Source organism: Trachemys scripta, chromosome 8 (assembly GCF_013100865.1).
Source record: "Trachemys scripta elegans isolate TJP31775 chromosome 8, CAS_Tse_1.0, whole genome shotgun sequence".
NCBI classification, from domain to species: Eukaryota; Metazoa; Chordata; order Testudines; family Emydidae; genus Trachemys; species Trachemys scripta.
This window is the reverse complement of record NC_048305.1, coordinates 22,092,108-22,106,232: the sequence shown is the minus strand read 5'-3', so window position 1 is coordinate 22,106,232 and position 14,125 is coordinate 22,092,108. Positions and strand designations below refer to the sequence as shown.

General features: G+C 41.8%; 1 protein-coding gene across 4 annotated transcripts in view; it reads right to left on the bottom strand.

The window, feature by feature from the left end:
• The window catches only part of HTR4 (5-hydroxytryptamine receptor 4), a 225,662-nt gene that overhangs the window by 20,322 nt on the left and 191,215 nt on the right, over positions 1–14,125 (bottom strand). Inside the window, exon 8 of one of the 4 annotated variants that reach the window (XR_004646892.1) lies at positions 6,772–6,831. The exons of the other annotated variants lie outside the window; for them this stretch is intronic. The gene's annotated coding sequence lies outside the window, so the exon portion shown is untranslated. The remainder of the gene's footprint in view (positions 1–6,771; positions 6,832–14,125) is intronic. 4 annotated transcript variants of the gene reach the window in all.

The following is a 14,125-nucleotide window of genomic DNA, read 5'->3' as shown; positions in this document are numbered from 1 at the left end:
CTCCGCCTCCATTTACAGTGATGATGGTGGCTCAGTACCCAGCAGCTATTGGACTGTTGCTCTGTGAGTTGCAGATGGAGGCTGAGTGGATTTGTTGTGCCAAGCCCCGAAAGACAAATCTTTAGACAGGCTGAGAAATGATGACGGAGAGCCCCCTACCTAATCAATCATCGTTCTCTTTGTATTTATAAAGAGCCCATCACCATGGTGTCCAAGTACCAATATGATAAAATACCAGGTTACATTGTGTTGAAATATGTACAATTTTTTAAAACATATTTATATTTCAACTGGGGATTTTGCTTTTTGCTCACAGCTGCTCAGAGGATCCCAGTGGATACAGCTGCAGAGCCTCATATCTCCTCTCAGAGAGCAGTAGGGGGTGGTTGGATGAGATGGAATGATTGGTGATTTTTGTCAGAAGTATACCCTGCTGAACAGCACTCAGGAGCATAATCATTCTCAGTGAAGTGAACCCTTCCCTAACTCACTCATTCTCTGACTCGTACGCTCTTCATCAGAGACATTAGAGATGGTAAAGACCTATTAATTCACCCAAGCCATCTCTCTGCCAATGCTGGATTGTTCCTGAAAGCACACTTTCCATTGCTTTGTCCAGTCTAATTTCAGATGTCCCAGGTAGTGGTATTCCACTTGAGAGACTATTCCACATGGACTTCAGAAAAGCAGACTTTGACTCCTTCAGGGAACTGATGGGCAGGATCCCCTGGGAGAATAACATTAGGGGGAAAGGAGTCCAGGAGAGCTGGCTGTATTTTAAAAAATCCTTATTGAGGTTGCAAGAACACACCATCCCAATGTGTAGAAAGAATAGTAAATATGGCAGGCGACCAGCTTGGCTTAACAGTGAAATCCTTGTTGATCTTAAACACAAAAAAGAAGCTTACAAGAAGTGGAAGATTGGACAAATGACCAGGGAGGAGTTAAAAATGCTCAGGCATGCAGGCGTGAAATCAAGAAGGCAAAATCACACTTGGAGTTGCAGCTAGCAGGGTTTCTTCAGGTATGTTAACAACAAGAAGAAGGTCAAGAAAAGTGTGGGCCCCTTACTGAATGAGGGAGGTAACCTAGTGACAGAGGATGTGGAAAAAGCTAATGTACTCAATGCTTTTTTTGTCTCTGTCTTCAAGAACAAGGTCAGCTCCCAGACTTCTGCACTGGGCAGCACAGCATGGGGAGGTGACCAGCCCTCTGTGGAGAAAGAAGTGCTTCAGGACTATTTAGAAAAGCTGGACGAGCACAAGTCCATGGGGCTGGATGCGTTGCATCTGAGGGTGCTAAAGGAGTTGGCGGATGTGATTGCAGAGCCATTGGCCATTATCTTTGAAAACTCATGGCAATTGGGGGAGGTCCCAGATGACTGGAAAAAGGCTAATGTAGTGCCCATCTTTAAAAAAGGGAAGGAGGATGATCCGGGGAACTACAGGCCAGTCAGCCTCACCTCAGTCTTGGGAAAAATCATGGAGCAGGTCCTCAAGAAATCAATTCTGAAGCACTTAGAGGAGAGGAAAGTGATCACGAATAGTCAGCATGGATTCACCAAAGGCAAGTCATGCCTGACTAACCTAATTGCCTTCTATGACGAGATAACTGGCTCTGTGGATGAGGGGAAAATAGTGGACATGTTATTCCTTGACTTAGGCAAAGTTTTTGATACGGTCTCCCACAGTATTCTTGCCGGCAAGTTAAAGAAATATGGGTTGGATGAATGGACTATAAGATGGATAGAAAGCTGGCTAGATCATTGGGCTCAATGGGTAGTGATCAATGGCTCCATGTCTAGTTGGCAGCCGGTATCAAGCAGAGTGCCCAAAGGGTTGGTCCTAGGGCAAGTTTTGTTCAATATCTTCATTAATGATCTGGAGGATGGCGTGGACTGCACTCTCAGCAAGTTTACAGATGACACTAAACGGGGAGGAGTGGTAGATACGCTGGAGGGTAGGGATAGGATACAGAGGGACCTAGACAAATCAGAGGATTGGGCCAAAAGAAATCTGATGAGGTTCAACAAGAACAAGTGCAGAGTCCTGCACTTAGGACGGAACAATCCCATGCACGGCTACAAAGTAGGGACCGAATGGCTAGGCAGCAGTTCTGCAGAGAAAGACCTAGAGGTTAAAGTGGATGAGATTCTGGATATGAGGCGACAGTGTGCCCTTGCTGCAAGAAGGCTAACGGCATTTTGAGCTGTATAAGTAGGGACATTGCCAACAGATCGAGGGACGTGATCATTCCCCTCTGTTCGACATTGGTGAGGCCTCATCTGGAGTACTGTATCCAGTTTTGGGCCCCACACTACAAGAAGGATGTGGGAAAATTGGAAAGAGTCCAACAGAGGGCAACAAAAATTATTAGGGGTCTGGAGCACATGACTTATGAGGAGAGACTGAGGGAACTGGGATTGTTTAGTCTGCAGAAGAGAAGACTGAGGGGGGATTTGATAGCTGCTTTCAACTACCTGAAAGGGGGTTCCAAAGAGAATGGATCTAGACTGTTCTCAGTGGTAGCAGATGACAGAACAAGTAGTAATGGTCTCAAGTTGCAGTGGGGGGAGGTTTAGGTTGGATATTAGGAAAAACGTTTTCACTAGGAGGGTGGTGAAGCACTGCAATGGGTTACCTAGGAAGGTGGTGGAATGTCCTTCCTTAGAGGTTTTTAAGGTCAGGCTTGACAAAGCCCTGGCTGGGATGATTTAGTTGGGGATTGGTCCTGCTTTGAGCAGGGGGTTGGACTAGGTGACCTCCTGAGGTCCCTTCCAACCCTGATATTCTATGCTATTGGATGTCACTGCTGAGAAACGTATCCCGCCCATCATCTTAAATATCCCTGAGCTCTATTCCATCCCCCTTACTCCAAGTTAGGTTCCCCCCTGGTCCAGACTGGCCAGTTCTGCATCCTGCTCAGGTGTTTACACCCTTCAGACCTTCATTCACACATGGCTATCACGTGCCCCCATTTTCCATCTCAGGCTATTCCTGTCCACTTTAGCAATAAGTCATGGAACTTAGGGACTATGATCCTGGGTATGGCACAGAGAGATAGTGGAAAAAAGAGGATCCATACGATGAAGTCAGTCAAGAGAAGGTGACTTTTCCCTCTTCAGATATGCCAGAGCTCTTCCTCTCTGCAATGTCCTTTTTCTGTCATGGTATTTAATGTGTTCATAGAAGTAAGGCAAACAGTCACACGACTATCATGGCCCCGACATCACTGAAAGAAATAGTAGTGTTCAGGGTTCTAAAGCCATTTTATTATTATTCACACCAGGGAGAGAGGAAATGTTGGGAGGCGGGGGAGGCCATTTAATCTACACACTACAGAATCCAAACCCCATTCCCCTCCTCCTCCCACTAGTTTTACATTTACATTTCTCCCTCATTAGCATTAAATTTGGAGTTACATTGTCTACTGTGATTACCTGTGCATTTGGTCTACAGTTCATTTTTGCACCATAATTAGCACAGCAGACATAGCAGGTCTGATAATTACCAGAGTAATTAGGTCCTCAGTAGTGCTCAGCAATGTTAGAAATACACAGCACCCATTATGAGGGATATATTGCGATCCACACATGTGGGATAGTTCACAGTAGGTTTCTTGTAACAAGATGTTTTAATTACTAAAACACAAGGAAGAACCAGGAAGAAAATTCAGATAGAAGGCAATGAATGTTCTTCATAATAGGAGATCTTGCAACTACCATAATTAGATCTTTCATCTACTTGAAAAAAATATAGTCCATTTTTAAAAGCAAGTAAGTGGTGACAAAAACAACTGAGGTTGATTCCTGATGGAATGGAGACACTACATTCCCGAATAGTTGGCTTCCCAGTGACTCAGACCATGAAGGCCAGTAATATGCCCACAGTGCCTGGAACTCTGGTTACTTAGGACCCTGTCCAAGAAGATAGTTAAGCTTGAGCTATTTGGGAAATATTTTTTTTATTCTTGCAAAAAAATAATTGATAAAAACAAAATCTGATTTTTTTTCTTAACAAGTCTTTGGAGTTTCATAAAAAAATGAATTGTAAAAGGTTTTTTTTTTTTGACAAAAACCGAACATTTGTTTTGTTAAAATCAGACATTTCAGAGGGAATTTTCCAGTTTGACAAAAAAAAATTGAGAAGTGTTTTGAATAAAAAAAGTTGACCAGCTCTAGCCTAAGCATGTGCCTAACCTCAAATATAAATGATACGCTTATAGAAGATGAGCCTAATATAGTATTGCCCCCAATCCCCCAAGGGATGGTAGCCCAAGTGATCTCTCTTACCCTGTCTGGTCCCCCACCCCATATACACGTCCCTTTCCCTGAAAGCTGATCCTCATCTTTAGCTTAGTTAAACATAATACCAAAATAAAACAATGACTAGGTATGTTTTTAGTGCCCGAGTTTTGACATATTGACCTTCCAGAGAGGATCCTCTCACCAGATTATTTCTCTCACTCATTCACTGGCAAGTTAATGGCTAGTTGGACAAATTGTGCACTAGCTGCCCTTCATGGATGCAGTGAGGAGCAATGAGAAGTGACACAGGTGGCTAAATATTTGTCATTGTGTGCTGGGATGTAACATCCCCACTGCCATTCATTTTCATATGAATCTGTGACTAACTCTAGGCATTCTGTGTTAGATATACATACTCCCACACATCCTGGTTTGATGGCCCCTTATCTGAATACAGCTCTCCCAGTCTTAGTAACACTGCTCTTGAGCATCTCCTAGCAAGAAGCCCAGGCAATTGCTATGTGTCAGTCCCACCAGTTTTTCCCAACAAGTTCAGGGAGTTCACAGAAATACACTTTCATATGTGATACTAACCCAGAAAAAAAACCTGCCCCCAAATCTTTCTAATAGGAGCACTGGTTCTGGCTCCAAATACCATGGTGGAAAGAGCTCCCCCTCTTTAGAAAGTAGAGACTGATTAAGGTCATGCACAGACTATCTGAATCAGTCAGAACTGAAGGACTTTTCCCCAACTGGGGAGCAGTGAGAGAGACAGGCTGAGGACAAGCTGCACGGGAGTGAGGGACAGCCAGTCAGGGGCTCTCAGGGAATGGACAGCACAGTCACAGAGCTCTGCGTATCCTCTGAGGGGTCTAGTGAGAAAAAAGAGCAGTGGTGCAGGCCATTTTCAGATCCACTATTGCACATGTTGCCTGCAGACTTCAATTCACTCTGTAAGAGTTCATTGGTCAGTGCATTGATTCTGGCCAGGGGATGAGGTAAGTAGGCCCATTCAGAATGTCTGGCAACCAGCTGAGAGGAACACATACACCAATCACCAACAAAGTCATCTCCCTTCCCTGCTCTGGCATGACCCTCTTTCTCCAGAAAGTCTCCTTTCCATACGGAAGTCAAAGGTTCCTGGAGTCCTTTCATTTAGCTCTGATGCCATCTGGCATGCAAGGCTCAGTTGGAAGGCTCATAGTTACATTGCAGGTAATTAGTGCTGCTGTCTGCACCATGCATGAAACTGGGAACCCTTTGCCAAGACTGCAATAAGCCATGTTCCTTGCAAGTTTTAGTCCATTTACATTTAACTAGCAGGATAACAATGGGCACAAACAAGGTAAAATCAAACCAAAGCCGTTGTATTCATGAAACATGTAGTAAATAAGGGCCAAAAGCATGGGGTTTAACATTACCAGCAACTATAAGTTGAGTGTCTCTTTAATATCCTACACTTGTTTTGTAATTAATGCCCATTAGACAATGCCTCCTTCTGCAGTTTAAATTATGGTGATCAGCTAAATAGCTATCTCAGCATCAAAGAAACACTGTGTGACCTGTATTGAAGCAGGCAACATGATTATTATTTATTATATATTTCAATAGAATTTAATTCTCTGGGTTTAAGAAAAAGCTAGCCTTAAATATATATCTATATATCTACGCTCAGATCATTAGAAATGCATATGAAGAAATGTATGCCCATTATCGCAACTGCATGTGCAAGCCAAGGTAATTGCTTGTGTAGCTAGACATCCAACTGGTCATAGAAGATGACACAGTTACCAATATTGCATTCACAGGTAAAGTGTTCATTTATATGCACATACACCTTTGTAGGGGCAATTCTACAAATCTGAGCCTTCACCAAAAAAGTAGAGGATGCCCATATAATATATCTTCATTTAGAAACCCTGGCTTCTTTTAAATTCTATTACTTTACCCTGAAGCTTGCATAGTAAAAGTGTAGTTGTTAAAGATGGGTTGCTACCAAATGAATGCATTTGGCATTGTCTAATGAGCTTTCACTCAAAACTATGCTTTGCTTTAACTATGCTTTGCTTTATGCTAACTGACAGTGTTTGAAAGGTTTCCTAAGCAAATTATTTAAAATAAGAAATGTACTGACCTGGGGGTCAGTGCTTACAGGACAGGGCCTCAGTTAACAGACTAAGGGCAAAACTCCCACTGACTTCAACAGAGCCAGGATTTCACCCTTACAGAGTAAACTGTAACAAGCACAACTGAAATCACCTGAGAATGAAGTGACTATTAGATTACTAAAGTGAAAGGGCCAAGCTTCCAAATCTGTTAGGGCACAAATGTGTGGCTAGCTGTATGTCAGAGGGTGTGTCACAGAGCCCCACATGAAATGAAGGACACCTAAAAGCAAATAGCTGGGCATAGTTTGTAAGCTTCTTACTGATGTCAATGATTTACAATGAGGGAGCATGTGCACGCACAAGAGAGCAGGTTTTTTCAGGACACAGATGAATCTAGATCTAAACTAAGTGAGTTACCTGGTCATCAGGGAAGGATGAAAGGACCAGGATGAGGATCATGCTGGAGCTCAGTAAATCCTGGAAGCAAGAGAAAATTGAAGGGCTCAACAGAATCAGGAAAAACAACACAGTGGAGTCTCATTGGCCAGATTCTAACAATTGCCACAGTAGAAATTACTTGTTTAACTCAAAAGCAGCAGCTCCCAGACTTGCAGCCAGCAGAAGTAGCAGAGAATGTGCTCCCTACATCAGACATCAGCACTCTGCCCCGGGCAATCAGTGATTCTATTCCGCTAAAGTGAATTCTTTGGCTCTGTAGCAACACCACACGCAGAGAAGGAGAGGAGCAGAAAACTCTGCAACAGTGCTGATCAAACACTGGAGAAAAAAATTCCCCAATACTTCATAAATATTTAGTCTTTGATTGACTCAATCATAGTTAGCCCATTGGCATTCATAAAGCTTTGGAACTGGCCTGAATGATTCAGTCAAATACATATCTTCAGCCCTATTTAAGTAACATATCACAGTTACATGAGTAATGTCCATATGACAGAGAACAACCCACTTGCAACTTGGGTATTGAAGTCAGAATACTGAATTTCAAGATCAAATAGTTAATGACTAATCCAGAGGCTTGTCATTCATGTGCCTGTAATATTCATGGGATATTTTAAAATACCAAATAGATTCTCAGTTAATAGTATTCTGCAAATACTTTAAGATGCAACAAATAAGTCCAAATTCACCGAATTTGCATTTGGCAAATTCTGTTTGATCAGCCCTACTTTGTAATAAATCAATAATCATTGTGAGGCAGAAGTGCGAATGTTTTCTACAAAGAAAAAAGTAGCGTGAATTTACGGACAAGATATAAATGCTTGAACAACTTCTTTTTAAAATTAAAAATAGGTTAGTGGTGTGGGTTTCATGTAAACTCTAAGGGGTGAATGTTCCCTTTGATCCATGCATGAAACTTCCATTTAGAAAAGCACTGTCAGGATAAAAATGATATATTTAAAAGAAATTCCTTATCAACCACATTGCTAGTAGCAATTTAGTTAAATTCAGACAATTTAAAAAAAAATCTAATTGACTTTTCATCAGTTTATGCTGTTTTTATTATTTGCATTTCCTTCAGCCTAAGCAGTGAAATTGGATTGGTTAGTTTCACTTTCCGGGCCTGATCCTCAGCTGGTGTACATCAGCATAGTTTCATTGAAGCCAATGGGCCTACACAAAGTTACATCGACTGAGATCCATCCCTCTGTTGTGGTCAAATTCACTAACTGGAACTCATGTGCTATTACAGACTTTGGGCTTCCAAATCTGCAGTATGGTTAGAATAAAAACAAAATGTTACCACTGCAATAAAACATAACCATGAAAACATTTCCAGAGGATTCACATTAGGCTTTGTAAAACTTGTTAAAAGATTACATTTTTGGACCTAGAACTTCCTGGTTGTATTCTTTATCTTTTAATACTAAAGAGAGTTAGAGAAGTGCATTGAAAGGATACTTGACTTCAGGGCCGGCTCCAGGGTTTTGGCCGCCCCAAGCAGCCAAAACAAAACAAAAGCTGCGATCGCGATCTGTGGCGGCAATTCGGCAGGAGGTCCTTCACTCCCAGGTGGAGTGAGGGACCGTCCGCTGAATTGCCGCCGAATACCTGGACGTGCCGCCCCTCTCCGGAGCGGCCGCCCAAGCACCTGCTTGAGAAGCTGGTGCCTGGAGCCGGCCCTGCTTGACTTCATAGTTTGATTCCTAAAGTCCAAATAATTTTCCCTACACCATGCTTCTATGACAGTGATTCCTCTGTCCCCACCAGTTAATGAATCACTCTGTCGAAGATGACTGCTTGGGACTTTCCTGTGCTGTATGTTAATTGAAGGACTTCACCAAACCAATCAGAGTGTATCTTTTCTAACTCTCAGAATAAGATTGATTGGATTATCCCAAAGCTCAGCATGCGCTGGTGTGAATGTGACCTTTAAAGCAATATTTGTATGTGTGAGTGCAAATGCAAGGTATTATAGCAATATAAATGTTGACATTTCATGACACCCTTTAGAGATGAAGTCTTTCTACATGTATGAGGATTAATCCCAGCAAGACAAAAACAGCAGCCCCCCTCAATGGCCTGTTGGTTTATGTGTCATCTTATAATTTCAAGTTAACATGAAACCAAATAAGGCAGAATTGCTTCAGGAAGCAATATCCTATTCTTCAATTTTCTTAGGGTTTCTGTATTTTCTGCCTCAGAGAGAAGACGATCCTCTTTCTAAGGCCTGGTCTACACCTAAAATTTAGGTGAACCTAGCTACATCACTCAGGGATGTGAAAAATTTTGCTCCATGGACAATGTAGTTAGGTCGATCTGACCCAAGTGTAGACGCAGCTAATCATTCTGTTGACCTAGCTACTGCCTCTCAGAGAGGTGGATTAACCACAGCAACAGGAGAACCCTTTCCATCGATTTAGGAAGTGTCTATACTACAGCCCTGCAGCAACACAGCTGTGCTGCTGTAGAATAGACATGCCCTCATTCTCTGTCTTAGTCTGACAGCTTAATGATTCTCCCATTGCTTACAGAACCTTGCTCAGATTTATCTTTGGCTCTATTCTGAGACAGCAAGAAACAATCATCAATGTCAGTCAAAACAGAACATTGCAATTTAGCTCAGTGGTCTCAAATCTAAGTGATCTGAGACCTTTTAGGGCAACCAGCTGTCTGTTATTTTGAGAGACAGACCTTACTTCATGCTTACTGTTCCCCCTTCTAGATCAAGCCAATACTGGATGAACTTTGCCCCTTATTTTAGAAATAACCACTCAAAGGATCATACACATGCATGATTTTGTGCGACAAACAAACAAAAAACATTATGAGGTGTAGTCCCTTTTTTATCTGTACAACACATAGCACAATGTGACCCTGTTCCTTGAGTGGGGTTCCTAGGTACTACTGTAAAACGCATTCTAAGATTTTTGCTATTCTTTTCATACACTTATCTGTTATTATCTTGTAGATACTCATTCTAAGTCCTTTGCTTACACATCAATCCTTGGCCTTGTTCTATGTTTGAAAAGTGCCTAGCACAATGGGGTTATGATCCATAGCTAGGGCTCCTGGGCACTATGTTTATTCAAATAAATAAATGATGATGATGGTGATGATTATGATGATAATGACCTAGGAAAATTGAAGAGAGATCCATTCTCTCTAAACAAGAAGTGATTCATTCTAGAGCAAAGATCTCTCTTTCTGCCAAACCGTGTGTGGTTTATTCTGGAGTACAGAGGCAAGGTGTAAAATTGATTTCTTTGAACCAACACACAATGGCACTCATCAAGTCTTGAAGCCTTTGTTTGTGCCCACTGTATTATCAGTTGCTATTTATGAACATCCAAATCTAAATATTTACATCTGAATTCATGAGCAGAATTTAGCTTACATCTGAACTCTCATATTTTAGAATGGAACAAAGGATGGTCAGGTCCTTGGGTACCTAGCTATGAGACGTGATCAAATATATGCAGACAATTAAATGAAACCTACCCGAATGTCCCCCAGGATGTAGACAGCATCAGCACTCAGCTCTCAATTTACATTTTCTGGTTTTAAAGCTTAACAGACAGCCTTGACTTTCTGCAATTGCCGCTCACGATAAAGGACGATGATGGGGGACCATGAGAACAGTCAACAAAATGTGTGGGGTCTAACCATCAAGAAGGGAGAGGAATTATTTAGTGAGACCATGAAGGTAGAATTAGGAGTAATGGAATTAAAATAAGGAGGGGGAAATGTAAACTGAATATTAATCTGGGGAGTAAATCTCCCAGGGGAATAGTGGAAGCTTCATCATTTTGGACACTAAAAAAAATGTATAAAAGGGAACAACCTGCATTGGCACTGAGCTGCAGTGGGAGACCTAACTGGCCTTTCCAACTCTAATTTCTAGGATTCTTTGAACCAACAAAATATGAGGGTCCAGATCATCAGCTGATGTGAATTGGCCTAGCTCCTTTGAAATCAGTTGGTGTAAACTGGCAAGAAGACTAGAGATCTTTTGGCGATGTTGAGAGACAGCAGGCTGACATTGATTATATCCCTTTATGTTCTTGGCTTCCAGCATTGCAAATAAATGAAAACAGGGGTTGGTGAGTCTTTCACCTTAACCTGGCAGATGGGACCAGGCAATTAAAATGTTCTACATTTAGTGAACTATATTTAAAATAACATGAAGGTAGAATGACAAGAAAGAAGAGAAGACTGTACGTTCGCTGTAAATACTGATGCTCTCTCCTCCTTAGATTCCATGTGTGCAGAAAGAAAAGGCACAACAATGTGAGGAGTGGGAAGAGAGTTTGGGGCGTTAGTTTTCCTGTCTGGGCATCAATCAAGTACAAACTCTAAAACTCTTTGTCCTGAATTTCCTGTATCTTCTAGTGAATCCCTAGCTGAATCCTTACCACGTCAGACTAACCCTGAGCTTGTAGCCAAACTTACACCCTTCCTGGGGTCTGACTTTATGATATTTCTCAGTAACATTCACACAGCATAACACCTGTCTAAACTTCTTCCCTGAGCCTAGCTGTTCCTAAAGGAAACTACTCTAGCTTCTTTATTCTTCCTCTTGTCAAAACAGACAACTCCCACCTCCTCTGTATCATGGTTGGAGCTAATTAGAACCACCAGCCAACATGATTCATCAGTAAGTACTTTGCATCTTAATGGAAGCTCTTAGCTCCTGAGTCTAGGGTGAATCAGTAGAAGAGCTCCACTTTCCTACAGAGGCTCAGGTAGGTCACCCAACCTCCTATAAATCACATACTTTTCAGTGCAAAGTCAAACCAGCTCTGTTCACAGTTAGGAGAGGGAAATATAAACTTGTTGAAGGATCAATTACATACAAATTTCAAACAGTTCTTTGGATCAGAAGAAGCCATGGGTACAGCATCTAGCCCGTTTCCTTACACCACTGCAAGGTCATTTAATTATCCCAGACCTCACTGATTGGTCCAAACTTCATTATCTCCAAAGGTAGTTATTCCACCACTTCCTTTGGAAGATTATCCTGCCTCCAAATGATCCTTACAATTACACAGATTTTCCTAATGGTGTAGAAGGGCCCAATGCATTCTCCATGAAAAATGGGCCTTACTTTGAAAGAGGAATTGGAAATCAGATTTGCACCTAAGTTTCTAGTGCATTCTAAGAATGATTTGACTGCAAACTACACAAGAACCTCTTACAGCTCCAGTCGGACTCAACTATACTCACCTCTGATACCATCAAAAGGCAGTTCAGTTGTCAAAATTAAAAACCTCTTAAATGTTTAAGATAATTCAGTTATTTTATACTGATGTATTAAGCAGTGACAATGAATATAGGCACAGAATCTCAACTGTTTCCAAGCCAAATGAGTTTTAGTGCATTCCAGTATTTTAAATCACTATACAAGGTCTTAGACTAGTGAGCAACAACAGTTGCAAAAGTGTGGGTTTAGCGACTAAAACTAAGTGTTAGAGTTCCAGTAAGAAATCAAGAACTGTGATCCTTGGAGCATGCCATGCAGATGTGAAAACAATACATTACTGAGGCTAGGTCTACACTACCCGCCTGAATCAGCGGGTAGAAATCGACCTCTTGGGGATCGATTTATCGCGTCCTGTCGGGATGCAACAATCGATCCCTGAATCGACGGGAAGCAGCAGAGGTCAATTTTGCCGCTGTCCCTACAGCGGGGTAAGTCGGCTGCGATACGTCGAATTCAGCTACGCTTTTCACGTAGCTGAATTTGCGTATCTTAAATCGACCACCCCCTGTAGTGAAGACCTGCCCTGAGAGAAGTCAGTCTGACCACTACAAGGATGATCCGTTTCATCAGTCTAGAAGGAAACCACCATTAGTAAGGCAACACGGTCCTGGTAGATAGATAAAATATGGAGATTATCTTTCCATATACATTCTATATATACACCTTAGGTCTGCAAAATCAGAAGCTCAGAAAGAAGCATAATATTAAATCCAGCAAATAAATTGATCATAGAATCATAGAATATCAGGGTTGGAAGGGACCTCAGGAGGTCATCTAGTCCAACCCCTGCTCAAAGCAGGACCAATTCCCACCTAAATCATGGGATTTAAAATTATGATGGCACAATTATCTGTGCTGCACCAAGAAGCAGAAGCACTGTTTGCTCTCAGCATGTTCCAGAAATGTTTTAGGCCCTGATCCAGCAAAGCATTTGAGCACATACTTAGCTGTAAGAGTTGGAATATTGGCTTTAATGGTATTACTCACATGCTTTAAGTTAAGCACGTTTATGTGCTTTGCTAGGTCTGGACCTTCGCCCTTATGGGCCTGATCTGGCAAAGTGTTGAAAGCCTCCTGGGAGATGCTCATCACTCTTAACTCCCATTCACTTCAACAGGAGTTGAGGTTGCTCAACACCACTAGGAGGGATTGCTATACAAATATTGCAAGGCCATCTCAGAGTTATACTCCAAGCTGCCTATTGTTACTGGCCACTTATAACAAAATGCTCTCCAGGATTTAATAGTTAAAGTGTTTTAGGATCATCAGCTTCTTACTGTAAACACTTCACACAGTTTAACGTCACCCAAGTATTTTAAGACCAACTGACAATAAACATAGCACTAGCTCTTACTAGCTGTGTTTATGTGATGAACAGACAGTTGTCTGTGCACATTAGCTTTCACGCAGGTTTGCACATTTGAAAGTATGTGGGGGGGGGGGGAAAACCTACAAAAAGCAAAAGCAATTCACCACTAGGCAGTATAGTCTAGTGGCTAGAGCACTGCATTGGGACTTAGAAGACCTGGGTTCTATTCATTGCTCTGCCATGGGCCTACTGGGTGACTTTGGGCAAGTTGCTTCACCACTCTGTGTCGAAGGTTCCCCATCTATAAAATGGAGATAATAATACTGACCTTCTTTGTAAAGCACGTTGAGATCTACTGTTGAAAGTACTAGCTAAGCCGCTATGAAAAAGGCTCTGATTCTTCTAAGTGCCGAGCATCTTCTGTGAGATGCAGTCTGCTCTCAGGACTTGAACACAATGGAGAGCAGCTGGTTGTTTATGAATCCTGGATTAAATAAACATTTCTTTGGTTTACACTTTTTCTTTTCATTTTTGTAAAACTTCGCTCCAATTCTGCATGTCAGATTTGACCGGGAGCAATGTTTTGTGGTGGTGTTAATTCTGAGCGCGGTAAGAGACAAATTTGAACTCCCCTCCTTCTAAAATAAGAAACACTGACAATTATTATAATTATCTGTCATATTTGAATACTCCAAGATGCACTAGCTATTTCCAATCACTGAGCAGCATTAGTGACCTCT